Source organism: Triturus cristatus, chromosome 10 (genome assembly GCF_964204655.1).
Source record: "Triturus cristatus chromosome 10, aTriCri1.1, whole genome shotgun sequence".
NCBI classification, from domain to species: domain Eukaryota; kingdom Metazoa; phylum Chordata; class Amphibia; order Caudata; family Salamandridae; genus Triturus; species Triturus cristatus.
This window is the reverse complement of record NC_140593.1, coordinates 1,227,069,174-1,227,096,073: the sequence shown is the minus strand read 5'-3', so window position 1 is coordinate 1,227,096,073 and position 26,900 is coordinate 1,227,069,174. Positions and strand designations below refer to the sequence as shown.

Sequence of the window (26,900 nt, the reverse complement as noted above, 5' to 3'; positions counted from 1 at the left end):
CGTCCCTCTCTGCGCGCCTTGGGAGCAAGATATGGCTTGTTTCATCCTTGTACTTTCAGAGTCACCTATCGAGAAAAGACTTGGTCATTTCAGGAACCTGGAGAATTAAGGAACTTTCTTCTTCTACACAGTGGAGAAGGGATGGACGCCTCCTCTTCTGCTTCGACCAGTGGCTGAAATTGGACTTTTATTGTTTAACTTGTTTGTCTTCCTAATGGCTTGTCTTTGACTTCGTATATTCTCCTTACTTTTCATCTCAGTTCTTACACTCTCTTTTCGTATCTCTTCTCTTCTTTATCTGTATCTGGCATCTCCTATATATCCCTCTATTTTCTTTTCTACTCTCTAGACTTCAATTTTTACGTCTACATGTTATGTTTGTTAACATTTTTCCCTTTTTTCCTCCCCAGACGGATTTGTACCGGATACTCCTCTCAACACCTTGTCCCATTCCATGTTCCTTTTGTGCGGTCTCGATGTGGTTCTCCTCCTGATCCTGGTCCGTACGTCTTGTAAAGCATCACCACCTCCCCACCTCCCCTATGTGTATTTTTTCTCTTTCAGGTATGTTTAATACAGTCATCCTTCTGGATTTGTACTGTCTTCTATGCATTCTCTCTTTTCTTCCTTCTTCCTTCCCCACTGATCTCCTTTCCCTTTTCCCATCCCTCTCCTCCTCCCTTTTCCTTTTTCTTCTTCCTTTTCTACCTGTTCTTCCTTCTTCCTTTTTGAAGAGTTTTATGGTTAATACTTCTATACAGTTTGAATTATTATTACATGTACAGTATGCTTTTGCAATTCTTGATTTAGATCAGTTTAGTAAGCTTTCACCTTCAAAGTTGTTTCATGGAATGTGAAAGGATTTAATCACCCTATCAAAAGGCAAAGAGTACTCTCCCACCTTTCCTCTTACAATCCAGACATCGTCCTTATTCAAGAAACTCACCTATCTGACATCGAATCTTTAAAGCTAAAGCGACTATGGGTTGGAACTGTTTTATTTTCTCCTGCTTCTCAAAAAAAGAATGGAGTAGCCATTTTGATTCATAAGCGACTCCAGTGTAAAGTAGTTCTAGAAGAAAAGGATGACGAGGGACGCTGGGTCTTAGCTAAACTACTAATTAACAATATCCCACTTACGATATTCAATGTTTACGGTCCCACATGTTTTGACTCCTCTTTTTGGCCCTCCATCACAGCAAAATGTATTCAACACAAAGATGATGCTTTTCTATTGGGTGGAGATTGTAACCAGATCATTGACCCATTTTTAGACCGAAGATCCTCTGTTCGTTTCTCCCCTCATAAACCACATAAACAATTCCTTGACACTATTACCCAAACTCATCTTGTAGACTCATGGAGACTTATTCACCCAGACGTTATGGATTTCTCCTTCTTCTCTCCTCCTCATGCTTCCTTCTCCCGCTTAGACTATATCTTTCTATCTTCATCTCTTTCTCAACACCTTATTTCTTCTTCTATTGAACCAATTGTTATCTCTGACCATGCTCCTATTACTACTGTTTTTGACCTTCTTCCTCCTACTCCTAAATCTTCTCGCTGGCGCTTCAACCCTTCTCTTCTTACTGATCCTCTTTTTTCCTCCTCTTTTCGTGCTTTTGCCTCTGAATTTTTTCATCTTAACTCTACGCCTGATACCCTACCTCATATTCTTTGGGATTCCTTCAAGGCCACAGCCCGAGGTTTTCTTATTGATTTTGTCTCTAAAAAGAAGAAAAAATTCCTTCAAAAACGTAAAGTCACCCTTGCTCATATTAAATCTCTGGAACATCAATTCTATACTTCCTCTGATAAGATTATGTCTCCTGAATTGCTCAAGGCTAAGATTGCCTTTAACAAACTTACCACAGACTCTGCCTCCTCTTTTCTTCTCCGGAGCAGCGCGCGATTTTATGGAGGTAGAAATAAATCAGGTAAATTGTTAGCTAATTATTTAAAATCTCGTAAAGAACGTACTAATATTGATTCTATTTATTCCCCCTCTAATGTACTTCTTCATACCAATGCAGAAATTTTGGAACAATTCCACTCTTTTTATAAAACTCTATATACTCCGGAAAACCCTCCCACCCCAGACCTTATTCAATCCTACTTTGACAACATACCTCAACCAGATACTTCCCACCTTAATATTTCGGCTGTTGACTCTGACCTCACGATTTCGGAACTGTCCTCTGCTCTATCCTCCCTCACTAAGGGGAAAACCCCAGGACCGGACGGCTTCCCAGTTGAATTCTACCTACATTTCTCAGACCTTCTTTTACCCCACCTTTTATCCCTATTTCAGTCTTTTTGTTCTACTGGATCAGCCCAAGGCTCTTTTCAGGACGCTACCATATGCCTTATCCCTAAAGATGGTAGAGATCCTAAGTTCTGTAAAAATTATCGACCTATATCTCTAGTTAATGTTGACTATAAAATTTTTGCGAAACTATTAGCTCTTCGCCTTGACCCGCTCCTACCACATCTTATAGGGAAAGAACAATGCGGCTTTGTCAGGGGCCGCTTGACCTCGGACAATTCTAGACTCTTTCTTAATGTTTTAAGTAAAGCCCCTTCACTATCGATTCCCCTTGCAGCCATTTCAGTAGATGCTGAGAAAGCCTTCGACCGGGTTGACTGGTCTTTTCTTCTGGCTTCCTTAAAATGGCACGGCTTTAACCCTAAATTCATATCTTATATTTCTTTGATATATTCTATGCCCAAAGCGTCTGTTCTCGTTAATGGTCAACTCACTTCCCCATTCACACTTCAACGGGGTGTTCGTCAGGGCTGTCCCTTATCACCTCTTCTATTTATTTTAGCGCTTGAACCTTTCCTTACCTCCATACGCAGTAATCCATTCATCTCTGGCTTCCCGTACGGTAAACGTCATCTTAAATTGTCTGCATATGCTGACGATATTCTTTTATTTATTTCTGACCCGCCTACCTCAGTCCCCGCATTACTAAACGAATTTCAGCAATTCTCCTTGGTCTCCGGTTACAAAATAAACTCGGACAAAACAGAGATTCTTCCTTTAACCACACTTTGTCTCCCCCACTTTTTCACGGCTACTGGCTTCGCTTGGAATTCTACAAAAATTAAATATCTCGGCGTTCTTTTTTCTAGCTCTATATCCTCCTCCATTCAACTCAACATGAATGCAGTCATATCTAGGATAGACTCATTACTCACCTCTTGGAATCCACTATTTCTTTCCTGGTGGGGCCGTCTTGACTCCATCAGAATGATGATTGCCCCCATTTTGATCTATTTATTATCCATGCTCCCACTTCGTATCCCAAACTCCTATTTCCGCCGCATTGACTCTACGTTGTCCAAATTTCTTTGGAAGCAGAAAAAAGCCCACATATCGCTTTCCAACTTACGTAAATCTAAACTTAATGGTGGTACCAACTTTCCAGACTTTCGCCTCTATCACAAGTCCTTTTCCCTTCGACAGGCTTCCCGCTGGTTATCTCAGGAACCCTCCCCTTTTTCTCCCCTCTGGCTTTCTGTTGAACAGGAACTACTGCTTCCGTACTCTTTCCAAGAAGTAATTCGTTTTACCTCTAAAGCCCCATGCCTTAATCCCCTTTTATTCAAGCATACTTCTTCTCTTCTGCGCCCTTTAGTTTCACCTTCCTCAGTAACGCAGGAATCCTTCCTACTATTGCCTATATGGTACAATTCACTTCTATTAATTAACAACCGACCTATTGCATGGCCCTCATGGAGAGCGAAAGGTATCATTTGGATACGTCATCTTTTTGATGGGTCATCCCCTTGCTCATTTCCTGCATTTCGGTCTCAATTCCACTGCCCTCCTTCTTTTGCAAAGAAATTCCCCATCCTTATGGAAACCATTCTAGATCGTTATTACTCTCTCCCCTCTGAGGACCTACCTGCCTCATCTTCCTCTCTACTCACTGTCCTTTCTACAACTCCTAAAGCTTCCATCATTTACCGGTACTTTTCAGCCCCCAATCCAGTTCGTCTCAAATCAAAATTAGAACTGTCCTGGGAGACAGACTTACTTTCTTCATGGCCGACTTCTCTCTGGGACAAAATATGGGCTCGGTCCTTGAAGATTTCCCGTACTGCTTCTCTCACTCAATCCTTATTTTTCTTTTACCACAGACTTTACCTTTCTCCTTTTTCTATCTCCCGCTTTCAACCTGATGCTGTATCTAACTGTTGGACCTGTAATGCCCCTTCTGCGGATCTTTTCCACCTCTTCTTCTTCTGCCCTTCAACTCGTATTTTCTGGTCTCAGATATTCTCTCGCCTTTCTCGCATTTTCAACCTCTCTATTCAATTTTCTCCTTCTTTAGTATTTCTTGGTAGCCTTTCAGAGGATTTAGACCTCCCCCCACATTCTCGCGGTCTTTTCGACCTTATGCTGGCTCTGGCATTACAGCATATTGTCTCTAATTGGAAATCTCTGAACAAATTGTCTCTCAATTGTTGGTGGAATCTTGTATGTCACTCACACAGACTTGATGTTGCTTTTGCCTCCTCCTGTAAACCCTCCCGAAATGTTGAATTTTACTGGCTACCTCTCACTCTATACCTTGATCAATCCGCCAAAAAGTGTTACTCTCCACTATCTTCAGATAATTTCAAGCCCCCCTGAACTCATGTACTCTTGCCTGCAGTTTTTCATGATATTTTTCAGTCTCAATATTGTTATTATTTAGCTTTATATTGACCTTCTTCATATTTATTTTTCATTCATGCAATTATTCATATGATGCCTTTTACTGTACTTTTTGATTGCCATTGACTGTATTTCCTATTATTGCTTACCCATCCTCTAAGATCAATACCATGTTTTTGTTTTCTTCTCTCCTCCCTTCCCCCCCCTCCTTCCCTCCCCACCATTTAAAATGCTTTGTCTTTCACTGTGATATTGGCTGATTCTACTTTCTTTGTCCCATCTCATACCTTTGTTCTCATATTGGCTGATGTCACCTTATTGTATTACTTATTTTTCTCTAATAAAGCTTTCAAACATAAAAAAAAATAGTGAAAAACAAAGCCCAGGGGAGGCAGAGCTGGGAGCGCAGTACACGAGCCTGTCCTCCAAGGAAAAGAAACAGAACTCTCCAATCCAGCACAGAGAGGAACATGAAATACCAAAAACACCAGAGAGAGACCTCCTCGCGCAGCGCATGGATCATTGTGAAGGATTATAAACACAGACAGGTGATGACAAAGCACAGAGTCACAGGCACACCCCTGAGGTCGAAGGAGGTGCACTGCCCACAGCCAAGGATGCAAGAAACGCCTACTGAGGGGAGAGACAGAGAGACAGAGAGAGGGGGAGAGACAGAGAGAGAGAGACTGAGAGAGAGAGTTGGCCTAACGCTAGGGCGGTCGTCCTTGAACCTGGGGAACTGGGTTTGAGCCTCGGCAACCACGCTGAACATCCTGTGATTCTGGGCAAATCACAATCTCCCAGTGCCTAACCCAAAAAAATAAAAAATGAATGAATGTGTCCTCAAGTGTGCTATGTAAAGCGCTCTGATACCCGATTCGGGTCAAGTTCGCGGTATATAAAACTCTGTAAAAAAATGAATAAATAAAAAAGGAGGAGAGACAGAGAGAGATGGAGAGAAATAGAGACAGAGCAAGGGAGAAGAGGGAGACGGAGAGGGAGAGACAGAGAGACAGAAAGGGGAGAGAGGGACATGGACAGCTTAAGGATTTCAGGGGCCATGGGCCAAACAACATCTGGGGGCCCCTGTTCGGAACAGCTCTGAATGTATTATCCAAATTCAGCTCTTTCATATACACTTTGGCCCGGTCGTTGGCAGTGCACAGGCACATTGATCCACATTCTAAATGTGTTTACATCTAATGTTCAAGGATAGTGACTGTTTCAATATTGTAATACAGCAGCAGCTCCGTTGCAAATATTCTCTGTGACCCCATTGCGTGAATGCGAGGTTCTGTTTTGACCTGAAGGAAACCTTTTTATGGAGTGTGCCTGGTGTTGAAAAAAAATATAAATGTCCCTGTCTGTAATAGACTCCCCCTATAACACCCACATTCAAAATAAGTTAAAGGAAAATGGTATTTAAATCAATATTTTTAAGAATTATTCAAGGTAATCAGGGCAAGACTCTGCAGAACAGAAGAGAGAGAGAGACGCGAGCATTTTAAGACAGGGAGAGAGGGAAAGACAGTAAGAGTGAGGGATGAACAGTTGCAGAGTGAGGGGGAGAGATACAGTATCATTCATTCCATCCCCCTCACATATTCACAAGCTGAAATCATTCTCTGGTCTGGAAACCTCAGATCACCTGGAAGGTGAATCACGTGATCGCGTGGATTACCGAGGTTCAGTAACTGGCAAGACAGCTCCAGCTGCACGACCCCAGCCCAGCGAGCTCGCCTTCTTACACACTACGCACAGACTGGGGAAGGGCAGTGTGAGGCACAGAGTGAGTGACTGTGTGCGTATGTGTGAGTGAGAATGCGTGACCGTGAGAGAGAGCGTGTGTCTTTGAGAAACTCAGAGTATGAGAGTGTGTGTGTGTGTGTGAGAGAGAATGTGTGTGAGACAGTCAGAGTTTGAGAGAACATGTGAGAGTGTTTGAGAAACTGAGAGCATGAGTGTGTGTGTGAGAATGTGCGTGAGACAGTCTGAGAGTGTGAGAGAGCCTGTGAGAGTTTGAGAAAATGAAAGTGTGTGTGAGAATGTGTGAGTCTGAGAACGTGAGACACCACGTGAGAGTGTTTGAGAAATTAAGAGCATGAGTGTGTGTGTGTGAGTGAGAATGTGTGTGAGACAGTCTGAGAGTGTGAGAGAGCCTGTGAGAGTTTGAGAAAATGAAAGTGTGTGTGAGAATGTGTGAGTCTGATAACGTGAGACACCACGTGAGAGTGTTTGAGAAATTGATAGCATGAGTGTGCGTGTGTGTGAGTGAGAATGTGTGTGAGACAGTCAGAGTTTGAGAGAACATGTGAGAGTGTTTGAGAAACTGAGAGCATGAGAGTGTGTGTGAGTGAGAATATGTGTGAGACAGTCTGAGAGTGTGAGAGAGCCTGTGAGAGTTTGAGAAAATGAAAGTATGAGACAGCATGTGAGAGTCTGAGAAATTGCGAATATGAGAGTGTGTGTGAGAATGTGTGAGTCTGAGAACGTGAGACACCACGTGAGAGTGTTCGAGAAATTGAGAGCGTGAGAGTGTGTGTGAGGATGACTGTGTGTGCCTGAGTGTGTGTGTGAGAGTCCGTGTGAGGAAGTGTATGTGAGAGTATGCGAAAGCACATGTGAGGAAGTTTGCATGTGACAGTGTGTGGGTGTATGAGAGTGCTGATGGCGCTTCTGAGTGTGTGTGTTTGTGTATGTGTGCCACACTTGTGAGCGCAGTCCAGGCCCTGGCACACTGAAGGCCATTCTTGGTTTATGGGGGGCACACATGGCACATGGGTGGGGGGGGGAAGTTCTTTACCTGCTCGCCTCCTTGCGGGCTGATGACTTGTTGCAGGTGGCGAGAGAGCGTCACCCCACAAAGGTCTCCGCAATAGTGGGGCTGTGGAGTCTTGTTGCAGAACACCTGGGAAACGAAATTTCGAAATTCATTAGATTTATTTCAGCAGCATAAGGTTGATTTCACCTGGGCCTACATTTTAATAGACTCCTCGCCACAGGCCCTCCTTAATAACAACGGTAAATCATTTTTAGACTGCTTTTGTTAAGAGTTTTGCTTTTACTTATTGTCACAATTTCAAAAGTTTTAATTGGATTTGTAGATAAAGATGGTGTATGAATTCCAAGTTCTGTTTTGTGCTAACAGCGTCCTGGCTGGGGAAGCTTAGAAGAAAGGTGGGAGCCCCCCCCCCCCGAGTGTGCATGGGTGCCCCCTTTGCAACACTAGCATAGCGCTGTATAAAAGGAAGACAGCCATTATAAAGCGCCTCGACATACGCTTTTGAACATGGTCCGTTTGTGCACCTGGAGTCCTGACGTTCCTTCGGGGGCTGGTGAGAGGGTTCCTGGAAGGAAGTGTGTGCAGGAACGGACCGGCAGCGTTTTGCCCTGATCCACATTTTGGGGGACGGATTTCCCGTGTAGATTTCCCCCCCATAGAATCATGAGTGGACTGGTGTGGAAATGCTGCACGTGACTTTAACATCTGGAAAATCATGCCTTCAAAATGGCTTCAGGACCTGGGCGGCATTACTTCCTCCTTCGTCTTCCCTGGTTCAGTCCTTACACGAGAGATTCATCTCCAAACTCCAGAACATATCCCCTTGCCGCCAAAAAAGAATTCCCCTAAGATGGCCGCCGTTACCCATCTATCCCATAAAGGGGAAAACGTAACGTCACTTCCTGTCGAAATATGCCAGCCGACCTCCATCCCCTGCTGCCTACCGGTCTATCCACCCAGACTGCCAGCCCCTTCCCCACACAGGCGTCCTTACAGGCATTTACTACCAGTGGAGGCTCCTTCACAATGGCCCTGGAGCATCGTCCCACTGGCTCAGAGCCAGCAGTTGAAAAATAAAAGGATAGTTTATTATCATTTTGTTTTTAAGGCCCTGGCTCAGCCATGCGTATGTGGGAAGGGGCAGGGCGGGGCCATGGGGGAAGGAGGAATAAGGTGCTATGTGCACCTGTAAATGTGCATGTCTGTTTGGCCGGCCAATCAGCTCTGCATTTAGGTTTCTCCGCTCAGTTGTATTCTGCAGCTGGGTAAAGAAACAGCACAGACTCCCTGTGCCTGAGCAGAGCGTTGAACCAGCCCGCTCAGGCCAATCTCGGCGCAGCTCTCATTGTTTGAGTCCAGCGTCTGGATTGGATGGAGAGTCTGTCCCAGGGACTGCCGGGAGCAGCAGGAGTACTGACGAGCACCGAAGCGCGAGGCGGCCAGCAGGATCAGGTATGTTTTTACTCATTTTTTATTAATTCAACCCTCCACCCCTTGCCCCCTCCATCGCCGCCGCCACTACTGCTGCCCTTCCTCCCCCACCAATGCATGTTGGCAGCAGCTGCAAATGTTTACTACCTGCTTAGAGCAGAAAACACATGCCTGCGTTAACCCCAACATAATCTGAATAAACGCGCGGTATTCAAGCAGGTAAACACTGATCTGCACAGTTATTCCCCATTCCAAGTGATCTTATTGGGGATATCAGGAATTCAAGTGAGAGTTTCCCGCTGGTGTAGATTTTCCAGGCTGCCTGTAACCTCTGCATAGAATTCCTCACATCCTGAATTGGGCCTTAGGGCCTCGGACTCCAGCAACTGGTCAACACCCCCACCCACTACGCCGGCCACACGCTCGACCCCCTCTTCTCATCCAGCAAGCACATCACCTTCAGCCACTGCACCGGACTCCACTGGACTGACCACAGCTGCGTCCACTTCAGCTTCAAGAAGAACACGGTCCACCACCACCCGAAGCAGGTTCCCCACAGAAACTGGAGCAAGATCACCGTCGACCAGCTCACCACCTCCCTCAGCCAGAACCCACCGGTCCGGACAACGGACCCTAACACAGCAGCCCTCGACCTCACGCAATGGCTGACCTCCTGTGCCAACGACCTCGCCCCACTGAAGAACCCACTCACCAGGCCCAGAAGCAAGAAGGCCCCCTGGTTCACCGATGAACTCAAGGACTCCAAGAAGGCCTGCCGCACCCTCGAGAAGGCCTGGCTCCTCGACAAGACCACCGACAACATGACCGCCCTCAAACTCGCCACCCGCAGACATCACCAGCTCATCCGCACCACCAAGAAGAAATCTTTGAAGGAACGACTGGACAAGAACGCCCATGACAGCAAGGAGCTCTTCAACATCGTCAAGGAGTTCTCCAACCCCAGCACCAGCAACAACGACATCACTCCCTCGCAGGACCTCTGCGACTCCCTCGCCTCGTACTTCCACCGCAAGATCGCCGACATCCACAACAGTTTTGGCGCTCCACCCCCGCACCCATCGACCGAACCTACGCACCCCGCCGCTATCCTCCAGACATGGACCAAAGTGACCCTCGAAGACACGACACGCATGATGAACACCATCCACTCCGGATCTCCGACCGACCCATGCCCCCACCATGTCTTCAACAAGGCCGCCTCTACCATCGCACCCCACCTCCGAGACATCATCAACGCCTCCTTCGACACAGCCACCTTCCCAGAGAGCTGGAAGCACGCCGAGCTCAGCGCACTACTGAAGAAACCAACTGCGGACCCGACCGACCTCAAGAACTTCCGCCCTATCTCGCTCCTTCCTTTCCCTGCCAAAGTCATCGAGAAGGTCGTCAACAAGCAGCTGGCCGCCTTCCTCGAGACGAACGGATCCCTCGACCCATCGCAATCCGGATTCAGAGCCAACCACAGCACAGAGACCGCCCTCATCGCAGCCACCGACGACATCCGAGCCCTGCTCGACAAAGGTGAAACAGCGGCACTCATCCTCCTTGACCTCTCCGCAGCATTTGACACTGTCTGCCACCGCACCCTAGTCCAACGCCTCAACGACACCGGCATCCAGGGGATTGCTCTGGAATGGATCATCTCATACCTCTCCGGCAGAACACAGAGAGTACGCCTCCCTCCGTTCCGCTCGGAGGCCACCGAAGTCATCTGCGGCGTCCCGCAAGGATCATCGCTCAGCCCCACTCTCTTCAACATCTACATGAAACCCCTCGCTGCCATCGCACGCCAACACAACCTCAACATCATCTCCTACGCCGATGACACCCAGCTGATTCTCTCCCTGACCAGAGACCCCGACACCGCCAAAGCCGACCTACACGAAGGGATGAAAGATGTCGCCGAATGGATGAACATCAGCCGCCTGAAGTTGAACACGGACAAGACAGAAGTCCTCATCCTGGGACCATCGCCCTCTGCATGGGACGACTCCTGGTGGCCCCCGGCCCTGGGCACCGCACCCAAGCCAACGGACCACGCACGCAACTTGGGCGTCATCCTGGACTCCTCCCTATCGATGACCAGACAAGTCAACGCCGTCTCCTCATCTTGCTTCCACAACCTCCGCATGCTCCGCAAGATCTTCAGATGGATCCCGACTGAGACCAGGAAGACTGTCACCCAGGCCCTCGTCACCAGCAGACTAGACTACGGAAACACCCTCTACGCCGGTACAACAGCCAAGCTTCAGAAAAGACTTCAGCGTATCCAGAACGCCTCCGCCCGTCTCATCCTGGACGCCCCCCGACGCAGCCACATCTCGAACCACCTAAGAGACCTGCACTGGCTCCCTGTCAACAAGAGGATCACGTTCAGACTCCTCACCCACGCACACAAATCCCTCCACGACCTGGGCCCAAGGTACCTCAACGACCGCCTGACCTTCTACACGCCCACCCGACAGCTACGATCCGCGTACCTCGCCCTCGCCGTCGTCCCTCGCATCCAGAGAGCCACCGCCGGAGGAAGATCCTTCTCCTACCTGGCGGCTAAGACATGGAACTCCCTGCCCGTCCACCTGCGGCTGACCCAGGACCACCTCGCCTTCAGGAAACAGCTTAAGACCTGGCTGTTCGAGCAGTAGCAGACCCCCTCCCCCAGCGCCTTGAGACCCTTCCGGGTGAGTAGTGCGCGTTATAAATTCCTTGATTGATTGATTGATTGACTAAGGGGTGATTCTGAGGAGCCATTTTAACTGTTTGGGTTTTGCTCCCCACCCTCGCACCCATGCGTTAATGGACTTGTTCCTGTCACATCGTCAGCCTGCTTCTAAACTTGCACAATGTTAGCGCCCACTTTTAACTCCACCTTATAGGAGGCTCCTGCAATCATTTTCGCTCGTGCTGTGCTAACATTGCATCGAAGTGTGTTATTTATTTATTTACATATTCATCAGTGCACAACAGAGCATTTCACCAAGAAATGCTATCACTCCAATAAAGTCACAGCTGAAGGCGGTAACACCACACGGCACTTTACTATTTATAGTACAGAACACCAGAAGGTACACACACAACATGCACACACAACACACACACCAAACACACACACACTACCAGCGGCAGTCACCACTGGTTAGTTATAGTTAAGATTGCGTTTCTATAGGAAATGCCTTTTTTGTGTTGCTAATAACTTTGGCACCGTTTGACGAATCTCCACAAACCTTTTTAAAAAAGAGCTACCGGTGTGATCCATTAAGCTGGGGCTGAAAAAAAGGGGGGTTCCAAAACGCATTTTTCCATCAGAACATTAGACACAGCTACAGCCCAAACTGCTGACTGGATTTACAACAAATTTGGCAGAAAGCTAGGTCAAGGTCCGGAAACAGTGCTTTTTTAGGTCTCGCATAGGCAGCGCGCATGCGCTGCCCTAGGAGATGACCTTTAGAAATTGGTCAGCTCTTTTCAAGCACTCGTACTTGTGTTGGCATCCACCTTCCGGGAGCGAGCAGCGGCGCGCGTACTAATGGAAAACAGATGGCCTGCTCGCCACTGCTCGCTCTCGTGGATGCCAGCACAAGCATGAGTGCTTCACTAGGCTTCTTATTCTTCTTTCATTTTGCTGGAATCAACAACTTCCAACTTCTAGCCTCGCCCTCGTTTGAAAGCCAACAGGTTGACAAGTACAGATCTCTACCACAGGTGGCTTACTTTTAAGATCAACAAACGCCTCCATGTCACCTGGATATTTATCACCTTGTTATGCTTGGATATTTAATTTGCATATAAGTGCATTCTGGGAGTAGAAGCCTTGGTTAATTCTAAGTGGACCAACACACCTGATAACATCTTATCACTATTTTTACCCACTAAAATATCTCAATATGCTGTCTGGTTTTTGGCCAGTTAAGTAAACTAGTTTTACTATTACACTTCTGCTTTATCAATCATTTCTTTAGCAAGCCGAGTCTGTATTAGATAACACACAAGGAAACACTCTGCTGCTCTGCTGCTCTGCTCACCGCACGCCATTACTCATCCCTCGAAGATACGACCCCGTGACGACTCATCGCCGTATCCCAACTCCTACTCTCGACTTGTTGGTTCTGCAATAATTTTTTGCCACTTAGAGCACTGGTGGCGCTTTCTTCTTTCAGTATTGGTGGCAGTTGGACTGGACTTTCTTTTATGTCTATGACTCGCTCGCGCTTGTCTTCTGGGCTGAGGTGTCACGTGAAGACTCAAGCTCACGGCTGCTGCATCTGTAAGCTGTGCGCACAGAAGTCTCCGGGATGCTTTCGTTTCACGGTCTTGTCTGCATTTTCGCAGCAGCCTGCAGCACAGCATCAGCAACTTTGCCTTTGGCTATTAACACATGGGGAGCCGGAGCCTTCAGTTCAGCTACGGAGAAAGGTAACACCGGCACTCTGCTGCATTTCTAGGCGAGCGCTGCCTAATAGCGCACTCTGACACTTTACAAGCTTTAGCTCTCACAATGCCCAACTTACTTACACCTCCTACACATTGATTTCCCCTCACTAACTGAAGCCCACGCTAGAAGGCATCCCTTCATCTGCCCGCATACTCCTTGAGATCTTCCAATTGACCTGTTCCTTAGTACCTTACTCGGTTCCACCAGACTATCTGGCGTTGGTACAACAACCTGGAAGTCCGAGACAAGCAAACTAAACCATTGTGTGCAAATTCAGTTTTTAAAAACTAATGCTGGTACAGTCAGACAACCCAAGACTCTTAATTTGCATATTACATACGATCATTAGTCTCGCAGACGCTCTCTTTCTTCTTTCTAGCTTTTACAGGAAAGTGCATTAGACTGGGAGTCCGATTGACAGGCAATGGTAAGTTTTCTTTCTATTTCATTGTGCATATATATTGGGGTCTACAGGTAGATGTGTATTACTGTAAATTGCTCAACTGTTGTTCTTTAAACTAATATGGCTGTGCAGCGGAGTCTTCATTCGTTAACTAAACAAGCAGTGGCTTAGCCGACAGCATGGCTAAAGAAACAAACAAAAAATGTTGCTATGGTTTAGTGGCCACGTCATTGTGTAGACACAGCGCATCGAGCTACAAGTGCCTTTTTATTCTCTAAGTTGGATCGGTAAGTAATTGAAACCTTATAAGTATTTAGTTATGCAGCACAATATCCTTGGTGCAACAACATCAACTGTTGCATGGCTAAACACTAATAAGGTCCCAAAGGCGAGACCTATTGGCTATGCCAATGCTTGTTTGTATTTTGGTATAAATCCGTTCAGCACTTTTTGAGCAATTAATGCTTAAAAAATGTTATATCTAGGGGCGCAAAGCCTCCACAGATCTGACAAATCTCCTGCTGGGATCTGATTGTCTGCCACCACCTCAACCAGGAAGTTGTTTTAGCCATTTTATGGCTTTGGACATATTCCAGAGTCCTAAGAAAAACGCACAGAAAAGACACAAGTGCACAGGGTACAGATACCCTGAACCCCTAGGCGTGGGGCCGAATTTTTTTTTTTTTTACTTTATGCACCAAATCCGCTCATCTAAAAATATCCCCCTGGGGGCCAGCGGGGAAGGCATGGCATTTATATAAGGGAGATGGAGGCACATGGCCCCCTTCACCAAGCCTCTACGGGGCTCCAGGGACCCCATCCTAAGGGGCTGATAGTTTTATAAGGGGGAGAGGAGCTGCACCGCCTCCCTCCTCAAGCCTCCACGAGGCCCCAGGGACCCCATCCCTGGGACTGAGACTTCACGGAAGGGGAGGGGTGCTGCGCAGCCACCATTCCCAGGAGAGGCCCGGGGACTCCTTTAATTTAATAATGTAACTAAAGGAGGGGGAGGCCATGCGGCCCCCTCTTCCAGCCATAGAATGACCTTGGGGACCCAGTCCCCAGGGCTGACAACTTAATTAAACAGGAGGGGGACATGTTGCCCCACTCCCTGAGCCATACAATATCCCAAGGGACCCCATCCTCCAGGGCTGGCTCAGCACAGCAGACGGACCACCACGCAAACACTCATCTCCAGCAACTTCTACACAGACTCCAGACCATCCAGAACGCCACTGCAAGACTTACACTCAACTTGCCATGCTGCCCTCACATCACATCACACCTCAGGAAGCTTCGCTGGCTCCCCATTCACAAGCGCAGCCACTTCAAACTTCTCATGCAAACATCCAAAGCCCTACATATCGACGGATAATGACGAGGGGAAATTCATTATTTATTTAATTTTCCCTCGTCAACTACTGTCGAACTCCCCTCCCCCCCCTCCCCCCCCCCCCCCCCGACCCCACCTCTCCACCACTCTTACCTGCACGGCCTGCGGCTGTCTCAAAGATCTTGCTGGCATCTAGACCCATATTGTTTAATAGTCGAAATATAATTCATAGAGCATTAAATTGGATCCTTTTTTAATAGGGAGCTGACAAAGTCTGATCAGAGACGCTGACACGGATTGATGTTTCGGCACCGTCAACAAGAGGTACGCTGCAGCGTTCTGAACAGTCTGCACTCTATTCAACGTGCGAATTGTGGGACCCCTAAATACAGCAAATTTCCATAGTCGAGGCAAGATGTTACTAAGGCCTGAGCTACAATCCTCTGGGTAGACATTGATAAATACTCCGGAACCGTTCTGATGGATCCAAACATGCCAAAACAACCTGCAGCCAGGTTCATAGGATAGCTTTTTATTTATCCAAATTCCTAAATTCTTAGCAACAGATTTGTGTTGGCGCTGAGGCCTAAAGGTTTCAGGATAAAAGTCCTGAGTCCGATAGCTGAGGTTGTTTCTTAATCTCTACTACTATAACTTCAGTTTTGTCACCATTAAGTTTTAAACGGCAATTAGCCATCCACTCGGCTACTGTTGTAAGACAAGATTTTAATGGACTGCTTCTGACGGCTGTTCTATGGTCAGAGCTATGATCCGCTGTGTCATCCGCATGGGAGACCAGTGAAAGACCAAAAGACTGAACAACATCTGCCTGCGGGCGAATATAAACTTTGAAGAGAGTGGGGCTTAATGAAGAAGACCTGAGGCACTCCACGCTTGAGAGTCAAGGAGTCCGAAAAAAAGGATGGTCGTAAACCAGAAGACACCGATCTTCCAGAAAGGATGCAAGCCATTTTCCAGGTCAAATGAGTCACCCATGCACCACGTAACCTCTCAAGCAAGAATGCGTGTGATGCTGTGTCAATCGCGACACTGAGATCTAGCAGCATCAAGGCAGCAGTCCTGCCTTGATCCAGTCTCATGTTGAGGTCCTGGACCACCGCTAAGACACCTGCCTTGATCCAGTCTCATGTTGAGGTCCTGGACCACCGCTAAGACTCCTGCCTTGATCCAGTCTCATGTTGAGATCCTCGACCACTGCTAAGACGCCTGCACTGATCCAGTCTCATGTTGAGGTCCTGGACCAGTGCTAAGACACCTGCCTTGTTCCAGTCTCATGTTTAGGTCCTGGACCAACGCTAAGACTCCTGCCTTGATCCAGTCTCATGTTGAGGTCCTCGAACACCGCTAGGACGCCTGCCTTGATCCAGTCTCATGTTGAGGTCCTGGACCACCGCTAAGACGCCTGCCTTGATCCAGTCTCATGTTGAGGTCCTCAACCACCGCTAAGACGCCTGCCTTGATCCAGTGTCATGTTGAGGTCCTCATCCACCGCTAAGACGCCTGCCTTGAGCCAGTCTCATGTAGAGGTCCTGGACCACCGCTAAGACACCTGCCTTGATCCAGTCTCATGTTGAGATCCTCGACCACCGCTAAGACGCCTGCCTTGATCCAGTCTCATGTTGAGGTGCTCGACCACTGCTAAGACGCCTGCCTTGATCCAGTCTCATGTAGAGGTCCTCGATCACCGCTAAGACGCCTGCCTTGATCCAGTCTCATGTTGAGGTCCCCGACCACCGCTAAGACACCTGCCTTGATCCAGTCTCATGTTGAGGTCCTCGACCACCGCTAAAACGCCTGCCTTGATCCAGTCTCATGTTGAGGTCCTCGACCACCGCTAAGACGCCTGCCTTGACCCAGTGTCATGTTGAGGTCCTCGACCACCGCAAAGACGCCTGCCTTGATCCAGTCTCATGTTGAGAGCCTCGACCACCGCTAAGAGGCCTGCCTTGATCCAGTCTCATGTTGAGTTGCTCAACCACCACTAAGAGGGCGGACTCAGTACTGTGGCCTGGCCAGAAGCCTGTTTGAGAGGAGTGAAGAAGATTGTTCCTTTAAAGAAATTCAGGCAATAGTTTGTTAGCATTCTTCCCTACAACCTTACCCAAGAAAGGAAGTAAGGAATTAAGGGGCATATGTATCAAATACCGTTATTGCGATTCTCAAATAGCGATTTTTAGGGAATCGCTATTTGAGAATCGCAAAACGGGATGCAATAAAAGATTTGCAAATATTTTGCGATTCCTTGGCATTCCTTAATTGTGATTCGCAAATTGCGAATCGCAATTAAGGAATACCTTCCCATTCATTCCTATGGGCTAGGAGGCCAATAGGAATGAATGGGAAGACATTCTCAATTTGCGATTCGCAATTAGAGAATCGCAAAATGAGAATGCAATTTCAAGGGTGCCAGGGTGTCAAAAGGACACCCATTTGCACCCCTGAAATATGTATGTGTGCCCATGTGGCACACATACATGTCCTAAGGGCATGTATGTGCGCCACGTGGCACTTTGAAAAATGCAAAAAAGTGCATTTTTCAAAGAGATCGCAAATTACCACCAACTTGAAGTTGGTGGTAATTTGCGATTCCTTAAGGCCAAATCACACTTTTTCTGTGCTTCATACATTGCATTTAAGGAATCGCAATTTGCGATTCCTTAAATGCAATTGCAAAATAGAGAATCGCAAATTTTGCGATTCTCTAATTTGCAATGCCCTTTTGGGATGATACATCCCAAAAGGCCTTTTCCCGTTCGCAAACGGGCCAATTCTGAGAATCGTCCCGTTTGCGAACGAGAAAAGGGCTTGATACATATGCCCCTAGGTCTATAATTTTCCAGTTGTAAGAGATACAAGAGGTTAAGCCATGGCATGTTTCTAGACTTTAGATACCACACCACTCATGCTGGAGCTATCCAACATCTCAGTTAGAGCAGGATATATCATCTCTGCTGCGAGATTAGAAATGTGTAGGGGTGCGGATCCAATATGAGCCCGAATTCACAGCAAGTTAAGTCATTTGCTCCTATAGGCTACAAGGCTGGAGGGAATTGATTCAGGGCTTCAGATTGAATACATATTTCATCCAAAGCAGGAAACTGTTCCCTGGTCAGGGAAGGACTCGTAAAGAACTGATATTTTCTTGAAAACAAAATTGGCTAGTTCATCATGGCGGGAACCTGAGGGTTTCGCTACCGGATTCTTCCTCGCTGGATCAATCATTGTCTTAACTATGGAAAACACTTATTTCACTGCAATGGCAGCGTATTCAATTTCCTGAGCTAAGAAGGCAGTCTGATTTCTTCTAACGGTGTAGTGGTAATTCTCCGTTGTTTTTCTGTGTTACCTTTTACTAGCACAATCCTATGTATTTTTCGACTTTCTTTCTAGTATTTTACCGTTCTTTTTTAGCTCTTGCAAATGGGAACAGAACCGGGGAGTCGGCCTCTTGGGCCTGGTGCTTGCACGTTTCTTTCAAGAACAGTTTGACCTAATGAGGTGGTAATCCAAGCTCTAAAGCTTTGATCTGCATCTGTAATGTTGCCACTCCTCTCTGGTTTAGTACTCAAAAGCAGATGCTTGAATTCTGCAGAGTCTAATCTTGGCCTCCAGCGTTCTATACTGGACACCTCCGCTGAACTGGTAAGGCCTTGGGAGTGTTTATGTCAGAGGGAATAAGGGACTGCTCCAGCTCCCTCCTTGTGATGAGCAGGTCCTCTCAAAGGGCAGGCGCTGAATGATATCAAAGGTTGACTGAAACTGGGCAACAGCAGTGAAACTGGCTAACTTTAGTGGTTGTGTTACCGAGCGGCAGCCAGATTAATGTCCATCTACTTGAAGGGATTTAACTAAGAGAAGCCGTTCACGGCTAGCGCTGCTCCCCATGATAACGTATGGCCTATAGCACAGCGTAAAGTAAGCCTGTCACACTAAGCTAGTTATCACCCTCAATAGAATGGTCCCTCTGAAAGATTGAACATACGACGAGGGATCAGGTCCCTCTAAATGTATTAATGACAGTGAGAGAATAACTCAATTTACCCATGAAATGCCCAGTCAAATCCAGCGACTGGCAAGGCAATGCCCAGATTTAGTCGCTGCTAGACGGGGTGCAAGATCCCTTTTTCATCCCAGCTGTGCGCGGGTGCACAATAATCAGAAAGTGTCCACTGTGCTGACTGTGAGGAGGGTACGGCGATGCCTACATTATTTCAGGTTGTCCGTGATCGCCCTCGGTGCCTCTCGCAGACGCAGAAGGGATGCAACAAGCCACCTTCTGTTAGCGAAGGCAGGAGTCTGCGCTGTTCGTCCTGATTTCAGGACAGGACGCCGGGATGTTGAACGGCTCAGGTCAGGTGGATAAGAAACTCAACAACTCCAAGTAAACGTGTGCACCGCAGGGCATTTGTTCAGGGGTTCTGCCCGTGAAAAGCCACAGAGGTTCTTCGAGGCGTCACCTGTTTCCTGAGCAACATCAGTGCCAGGCACAGGAGTTACCTCTGCACCCAGCGCCTGGCACGCGCCCACACTACTTCCAACAGTTATCTAATGTTCAAAAGTCCTCAATGGATCGAAAAACCAATGTGTTTCCCTACCGCACGGCCTTGGACTGGAGGGTCACACCCGCACCGGTCCTGTCACCTCCTTCGTTCTCAGCAGATCTCACCAGTCCCAGCTCACCCACTGTCAGACTTGTGAACTGAGGCGCTTAATTTTTTATGGTTTGTTTCAATTGGACACATTTGACACTCACACTTAGTAAAACAGTTTGAACATGAAAATGTAGTGTCACGGGCCACTTCCCATTCACCTGTCAGGTAGGCGCTATCTCGGCCCTTGCACTGCTGGGCGAGAGCTGCTATGGGGTTTAACTCGTGATCTAACCTCTCGCCTCACTTCCGGGAGTTCAGCCTCGACCAGTCCCCTTGACTGACTGCTTGTCCTGCCAGACTCAGGCAGTGTTAGCCAAGTATGTCCTCTCTGGACCCCTCACCTGCCCCGCCCGCTCTACAAGCGCTGCGAGGCCGCGCCAGGAGCTGCACCAGCCCCATCTGCTCTGGTGCCATTATCAGAGGTCTTCAATCTGTGGGGCGCGACCCCCAATATTGGATGTGGATTAATTGGTAGGGTCGCGCATTCCCCAGCTACATCTGCTCTGGTGACGTAGTTATGTTTCTCTCAAGAGTCTGCTGACTTTCACGGGCTGGTGAAGCTGAAGGAAGATGGACGCCGCCCTGGTGAAAAGATGGACAACGTCCTAGTGAAAAGACGGCCACAGCCCTGGTGAAAAGATGGACGCCGCCCTGGTGAAAAGACGGCCGCAGCCCTGGTGAAAAGATGGACAACGTCCTGGTGAAAAGACGGCCGCAGCCCTGGTGAAAAGACGGCTGCAGTCTTAGTGAAAAGATAGACGCCGTCCTGGTGAAAAAAGGGCCGCAGTCTTGGTGGAAAGATAGACACCATCCTGGTGAAAAGACGGCCGCAGTCCGATGAAAATACCGCTGTCGTCCTAATGAAAAGACGGCCACAGTCCTGGTGAAAAGACGGCTGCAGCCCTGGTGAAAAGACGGCCGCAGCCCTGGTGCAAAGATGGACAACGTCCTGCTGAAAAGATAGACACCCTCCTGGTGAGAAAAGATAGACACCCTCCTGGTGAGAAAAGATAGACACCCTCCTGGTGAAAAGACGGCCGCAGCCTTGGTGAAAAGACAGCCGCAGTCCTGGTGAAAAGACGGCCGCAGCCCTGGTGAAAAGGCGGCTGCAGCCCTGGTGAAAAGACGGCCGCAGCCCTGGTGAAAAGATAGACAACATCCTGGTGAAAAGATAGACACCCTCCTGGTGAGAAAAGATAGACACCCTCCTGGTGAGATGAGATAGACACCCTCCTGGTGAAAAGACGGCCGCAGCCCTGGTGAAAAGAAAGCCGCAGTCCTGGTGAAAAGACGGCTGCAGCCCTGGTGGAAAGACGGCTGCAGTCTTGGTGAAAAGATAGACACCCTCCTGGTGAAAAGACGGCCGCAGCCCTGGTGAGAAGACAGCCGCAGTCCTGGTGAAAAGACGGCCGCAGCCCTGGTGAAAAGACGGCTGCAGCCCTGGTGAAAAGACGGCTGCAGCCCTGGTGAAAAGACGGCTGCAGCCCTGGTGAAAAGACGGCTGCAGTCTTGGTGAAAAGATAGACACCATCCTGGTGAAAAGTCGGCCGCAGTCCGAATGAAAATACCGCTGTCGTCCTAATGAAAAGACGGCCGCAGTCCTGGTGAAAAGTTGGCCGCAGCCCTATTGAAAAGGTGATTGTCATGTTAATCAAAATTAAGGCTCCCTGTTTTCTGTATTTACTGATTTTTACAGATAAATAAAGACAGAAAATGATTTATTTTCTTGTCTGTATTTATTTTTAAATGTGAATAAAAACGGATTTTGGGCGCTTTTTGAGTGATTCTAATTTCCCTTTGCCATGAACGCCAGGCCAATAACTGTGTGGATTGAATGGTAAGGGGGTTAAAAAAGAAAGTTTTAGTAAAGAGGCTTAACCGGCAGTAGATCTGCTCAAGACTTTTACTGTAATGTGCATATTTTCATATAAATGCACTAATTTATCTTCTGCGGGTGTTCACAGCACTGAAACCTGGCAGACATTCAAGCATGACTGCATATTTATTGGTTAAATAAATGTGGAAATATACCAGTTTCAGCTTTATTTTTTTCACAAAATCCATAATACATATGGATAAATACCGATAAAGTTGACAAAAAATTACATATGGATAAATACAGACGGAAATATCAAAAAAATAAACACCATAAAACCGGGAGCCCTAATCAAAATACAGCCGGCATCCTAAGAGAACAAAGTTGTTGTCCTAACAAAAAGACGGCCGTGGTCCACTTAGACGGACAGTCAAACAGGAGGTCAAGAGTAAACCTCTGTGCAGTGTAGCTAGGCTTGATTACAGCCCCCGCCCCCCCACCACGACAGCTTGTAGGCATCAGAACACACACAGATTCCCGCCCACGACCTTAAAAGCTTAAGTACTTCTGGGGTGGGGAGTTCATTCTGAGATTATCACAGTTATAAACATCCTCTTACCACAGCATCCCCCACAGCTGCAGCTCTCCAGCCTCAAGTGCACGCGCCACATGCCACCGCTCCCCCCCACAGACAAACACCCGCTTCCCACACTCAAAATACATATATATTTACTGCAGGCCAGGATAAGCCCTGTGCAACTGAAGGGCGTTTGGGTAAACGGAGAAATGCAGAAAGAAACACGAGGCCTGAGGTGCAGATGTGGAGAGCAGAGGCTGAAAAGGAACCAGAGCATGTCATTGGTTCTCCGTAGACACGTCACTCGTGCCAGTGGTTTGTGGGGGATTTGGACCTCAGAAGATACCAATCAAACATTAAATATTCATGTGTCACGTGCATTTTAATCTGCCCCTATGTTAAAGATGAGCTACTGAACCCCCCCCCCCCAATAATGACAAGTTGCCAATTCCTACATTGCTCGAAGGCCTTCCGGCCTAATCTTTCTGAGAACAACCTTGACATCCTTGTGCTGGATTATCAATTTAAGCTGAATATGGGTATTATAAGGAGGAGCAAGAACTGATTACCGAATATTACGCACCATTCTCTTATAAGCTTGGACAGCTGGGGAATATGTGGCTGATCTCAGTCAGCTTCCCACATAGATCCTTCTTCTTGGACTTAGAGCTTTGGCCTGAAGTACACATTAATCACAGCAGAGTTATCACTTCACTGACCAGAGATGACCTCTTTGCGCTCCATATGCTGCTCCAAGTACTGATTAACACTGTCTGCTAGGCCATTGGTTTGTGGATGGTAACCAGAAGAAAGGTTATACCTAATAACACCCTAAGGGGCTACTGGAAGCGAGAAATATATTGTTTTCTTCCACCTAAAATAATAGTCTGTGGCAAGCTGCATAGCAGATAGATGTTAGTAATGCGTAATTGCTGCACTGTGACAGTTGCAGAAGGTATTGTCTTTTAAAAAGTACCACAATTACCACGCCAAAGAAATCGCCCGAAGGGGGTAATTCAACAATAAAATCTGTAGAACTGGTATGACAAGGTTCAGTGTCGACAGCAAATCGACTTACTTTATCACAGTCTTTAGCAAGTACTTCTTTGCTATGGACACAGACTGGACATACGGAAACATATTTTTCTCTTAATTTTGGACTAAATGTCACAAAGAAGAACAGATGAGTGCATTTAACGAAGCTGACTGAATCATAACTGAATCATGACATGTATATAAAACTTCCTTGTTGAAGCTCCAAGGTTGGTACAATGAGCTTAGTTGGAGGAAGTAGGATTGTGATGTAGTATTAGAGGTGTCTCTCTAACAATTCCGTAGATGCCGTCGGTGCTTGAACATTAAAATGTCTTCACAAAGGTAGGTTCAAGATGTTTTTCTACTCTTGCTCTATTCTCTAATATCCTGGTATACATGTGTAAGGCTGAAGTCATGTTCAGCAAAAAAGTAGGCACACTGGGCTTGCCTTCTATTGCAACACAGCACATTTTGAAGGAAATCTAGGTTTCTGTGTTCATTTCTGACCTCAAGTGGCTCATAGTACCCACGAGTAGTTGTCATCACTCAACACGTGTATGTTTCGCTCCCTATTGGGATGCACGGTGTCAGCACATGGATGCGTGCATGTTTAACTCCCTATAAGGATGAATGGTGTCAGCACATGGACACGTGCATGTTCGACTCCCTATTGGGACGCACGATGTCAGCACAGGGGACACATAGGTAATGGGATGCTGCAAACCAGTGGTTCTTAACCTGTAGTCCGGGGACCCCGCGGATCCGCAAAGCCTATTTAGGGGTCCACCACTGCTTATAAAATTAATAATATTAACACATTAATAAAGTGTACATAAATAAAGAACTAAAATGTGAAGCTGAACATTTTACAATATTCTGTACATGTGAAAGAATTTGAAATTGGAGGCTAAAAAGTAAGTTAGTGTCCTCAGATTGATTTTTAGGAGCAGTGCAAGTGCATGAACTAGATTATAGTAAGTATTGGCCTACATTGAATTTAGGAAAACTCCAACCTTTCCATTTAATTAATTTTTATGTATATTTGTTTGTGAATTTAGTCATAAAAGGAATACTTGTTTCAGTTTTTTTGATGCATTGTTTTGTTGTTCAAATCATCGAAAATGCCTAGGCCAGCGTCCCCCACTTCCAGTAACGACTCATTGGGGTTCCCCGGATTCCAGTAATGATTAAGTGGGGGTTCACAGAAACCAAAAGGTTAAGAGCCACTGCTGTAAACCATCCTCCTGTTGGTATTGTGGAAGTACAGCCCTGACGCCTCTTTCTGAGGCATCCGTCTCTATTGTGAAGCATATTGTAGGGTCTGTTGGTCTCAGTACAGACCGCGCATGAAGGCCCGTCCTTCCTGCAAGGCGAGCTTAGCTTGTTCAGTCCAACACATCTCATTGTGATGATTCTACTTCTTGAGGGTCTGAGGAAAGTGACAAGTCTTGTGGACAAAGTTCTTGATAAACTGCTGACGAAAGTTGGCCCGTTCCGAAAAGGACTAAGTCTACTTTAGTATGAATGTGTCTGGGTAACAAAACATGGCTGCACTATTCTGTTGATCCACGGAAGTGGTAAGGCTGTTATTCTCAATCCAAGAAAACACAAGGAGATGATGGACGGAGCGCTGAAACTTTTCAGGCACTCATCCCCAGTCACAGATCTGGGGCGATTCCATCACCATTCTTTCGCTCACTTCACCACCCCAGTTCAGACTCATCTATATGCAAATCAGTCTTGACCCTATGCCTCATGGGAACAGTCCAGCCCGAACTGCCAAGCCAGGTCTTCCCTGTATCGGAGAGAAGCATCCTGGGACCGGTTTCGGGGTAACAACCCTCATCAGCCAGGCTAACTTGCACCCAGTGGCAAAGTGAGCAAGGGACCCACGTCAGGGCATACCCTGCCAACTTAGGGCGAACAAAGCAAACACAAGGAAATGATGGATGGAGCGCTGAAACTTTTCAGACACTCACCCCCAGTCACAGATCTGGGGCGATTCCATCACCGTTCTTTAGCTCACTGTGCCACCCCAGTTCAGACTCATCTATATGCAAATCAGTCTTGACCCTATGCCTCATGGGAACAGTCCAGCCCGAAATGCCAAGCCAGGTCTTCCCTGGATCGGAGAGAAGCATCCTGGGACCGGTTTCAGGGTAACAACCCATATCAGCCAGGCTAGCTTGTATCCAGTGGCCAAGTGAGCAAGGGACCCATGTCAGGGCATACCCTGCCAACTTAGGGCGAATAAAGCAAACACAAGGAGATGATGGACGGAGCACTGAAACTTTTCTGACACTCACCCTCAGTCACAGATCTGGTTTGATTCCATCATCGTTCTTTAGCTCACTTTGCCACCCCAGTTCAGACCTAGCTATATGCAAATCAGCTTTGACCCTGTTCCCAGTGGGAACAGTCCAGCCCGAACTGCCAAGCCAGAACTTCCCTGGACCAGAAACAAGCATCCTGGGACCAGTTTCGGGGTAACATCCCTCATCAGCCAGGCTAGCATGAATCTAGTGGCAAAGTGAGCAAGGGACCCACGTCAGGGCATACCCTGCCAACTTAGGGCGAACAAAGCAAACACAAGGAGATGATGGACAGAGCTCTGAAACTTTTCTGACACTCACCCCCAGTCACAGATCTGGGTTGAATCCATCATCGTTCTTTAGCTTACTCTGCCACCCCAGTTCAGACCCAGCCATATGCAAATCCGTCTTGACTCTGTTCCCAATGGGAACAGTCCAGCCGTAACTGAGAGGCCAGGTCCTCCCTGGACTGGAAACAAGCATCCTGGGACCGGTTTCGGGGTAACACCCCTCATCAGCCAGGCTAGCTTGAATCCAGTGGCAAAATGAACACGGGACCCACGTCTGGGCATACCCTGCCAACTTCAGACTACGCAATGCCATCCTTTCCAGAGTTACACTCGTCAGGCTTCCATGATAGTTGATGTTGTTTCGGTCCTAACTGCATGCTCATAGAAACAGGACTTCGATGGGGAATGTGAAGGACACAACAATCTGATGGGTTTCCATCTAGCGCCTTAGAAGATGCTTCTGGGCTCTGTGCTTCAGTGACAGAGAGACAAGAGCCCCAGTCCTCTCATCCCTGCACTGAGGGTCTAAGGAGTCCATGTGGGGTCCTCAGACCCTTCCCTGTGACTCCAGAACCCCTTCTTTTTGAGGGCCAGAGTCGATTCACTAGAATGAACAAACTGATCTATCACTTCCTGGTTCCTGTCCTAGGGTCTGAGCCTTAAGCATCCTTCGTCTTTGCTACTTGGCCTGGCATTGACCTTTATTTGCTTGCCTTTTTCTGCCTTCGTATTATTTTAATTATAATTTATATTTGCATATTCGCCCTTATCGGGCTAATTTTGTTTGCAATGTATTTCCCGTTCACGCTCTTTATACACAGATCCACACTTCCCTTCAATTAAGGGATTAGATTGAAATCATATAATTAAAAGTAAAAAAAGAAGGAGCAATGCCTTTCAGCCGCACTGGATGACTTTAATTAATTGTTGTTTGAACTATTTCTGTGCATTTGTGTTATGTCATCTTTTGTTTTACACATGTCTGTTGAAGTGCTTAACATATTTATAATTTTACACCAGGGTATAAAAGTAGTATCTCAGACACCAACGCTTCAGCACACTTCTGGACCCGTGGATACTCTGTCAGGAAGAGGGACTGCTGCGCTGCTACAAGGACTGCCACTCTGCT

At 47.2% G+C, this 26,900-nt stretch overlaps 1 protein-coding gene across 8 annotated transcripts in view; it reads right to left on the bottom strand.

Moving 5' to 3' along the window:
* PNCK (pregnancy up-regulated nonubiquitous CaM kinase) overlaps window positions 1–26,900 on the bottom strand; it is a 486,583-nt gene that overhangs the window by 312,809 nt on the left and 146,874 nt on the right. For 6 of the 8 annotated variants that reach the window (XM_085629799.1, XM_085629806.1, XM_085629801.1 and 3 more), the window contains one exon: window positions 7,470–7,574. The exons of the other annotated variants lie outside the window; for them this stretch is intronic. The gene's annotated coding sequence lies outside the window, so the exon portion shown is untranslated. The remainder of the gene's footprint in view (window positions 1–7,469; window positions 7,575–26,900) is intronic. 8 annotated transcript variants of the gene reach the window in all.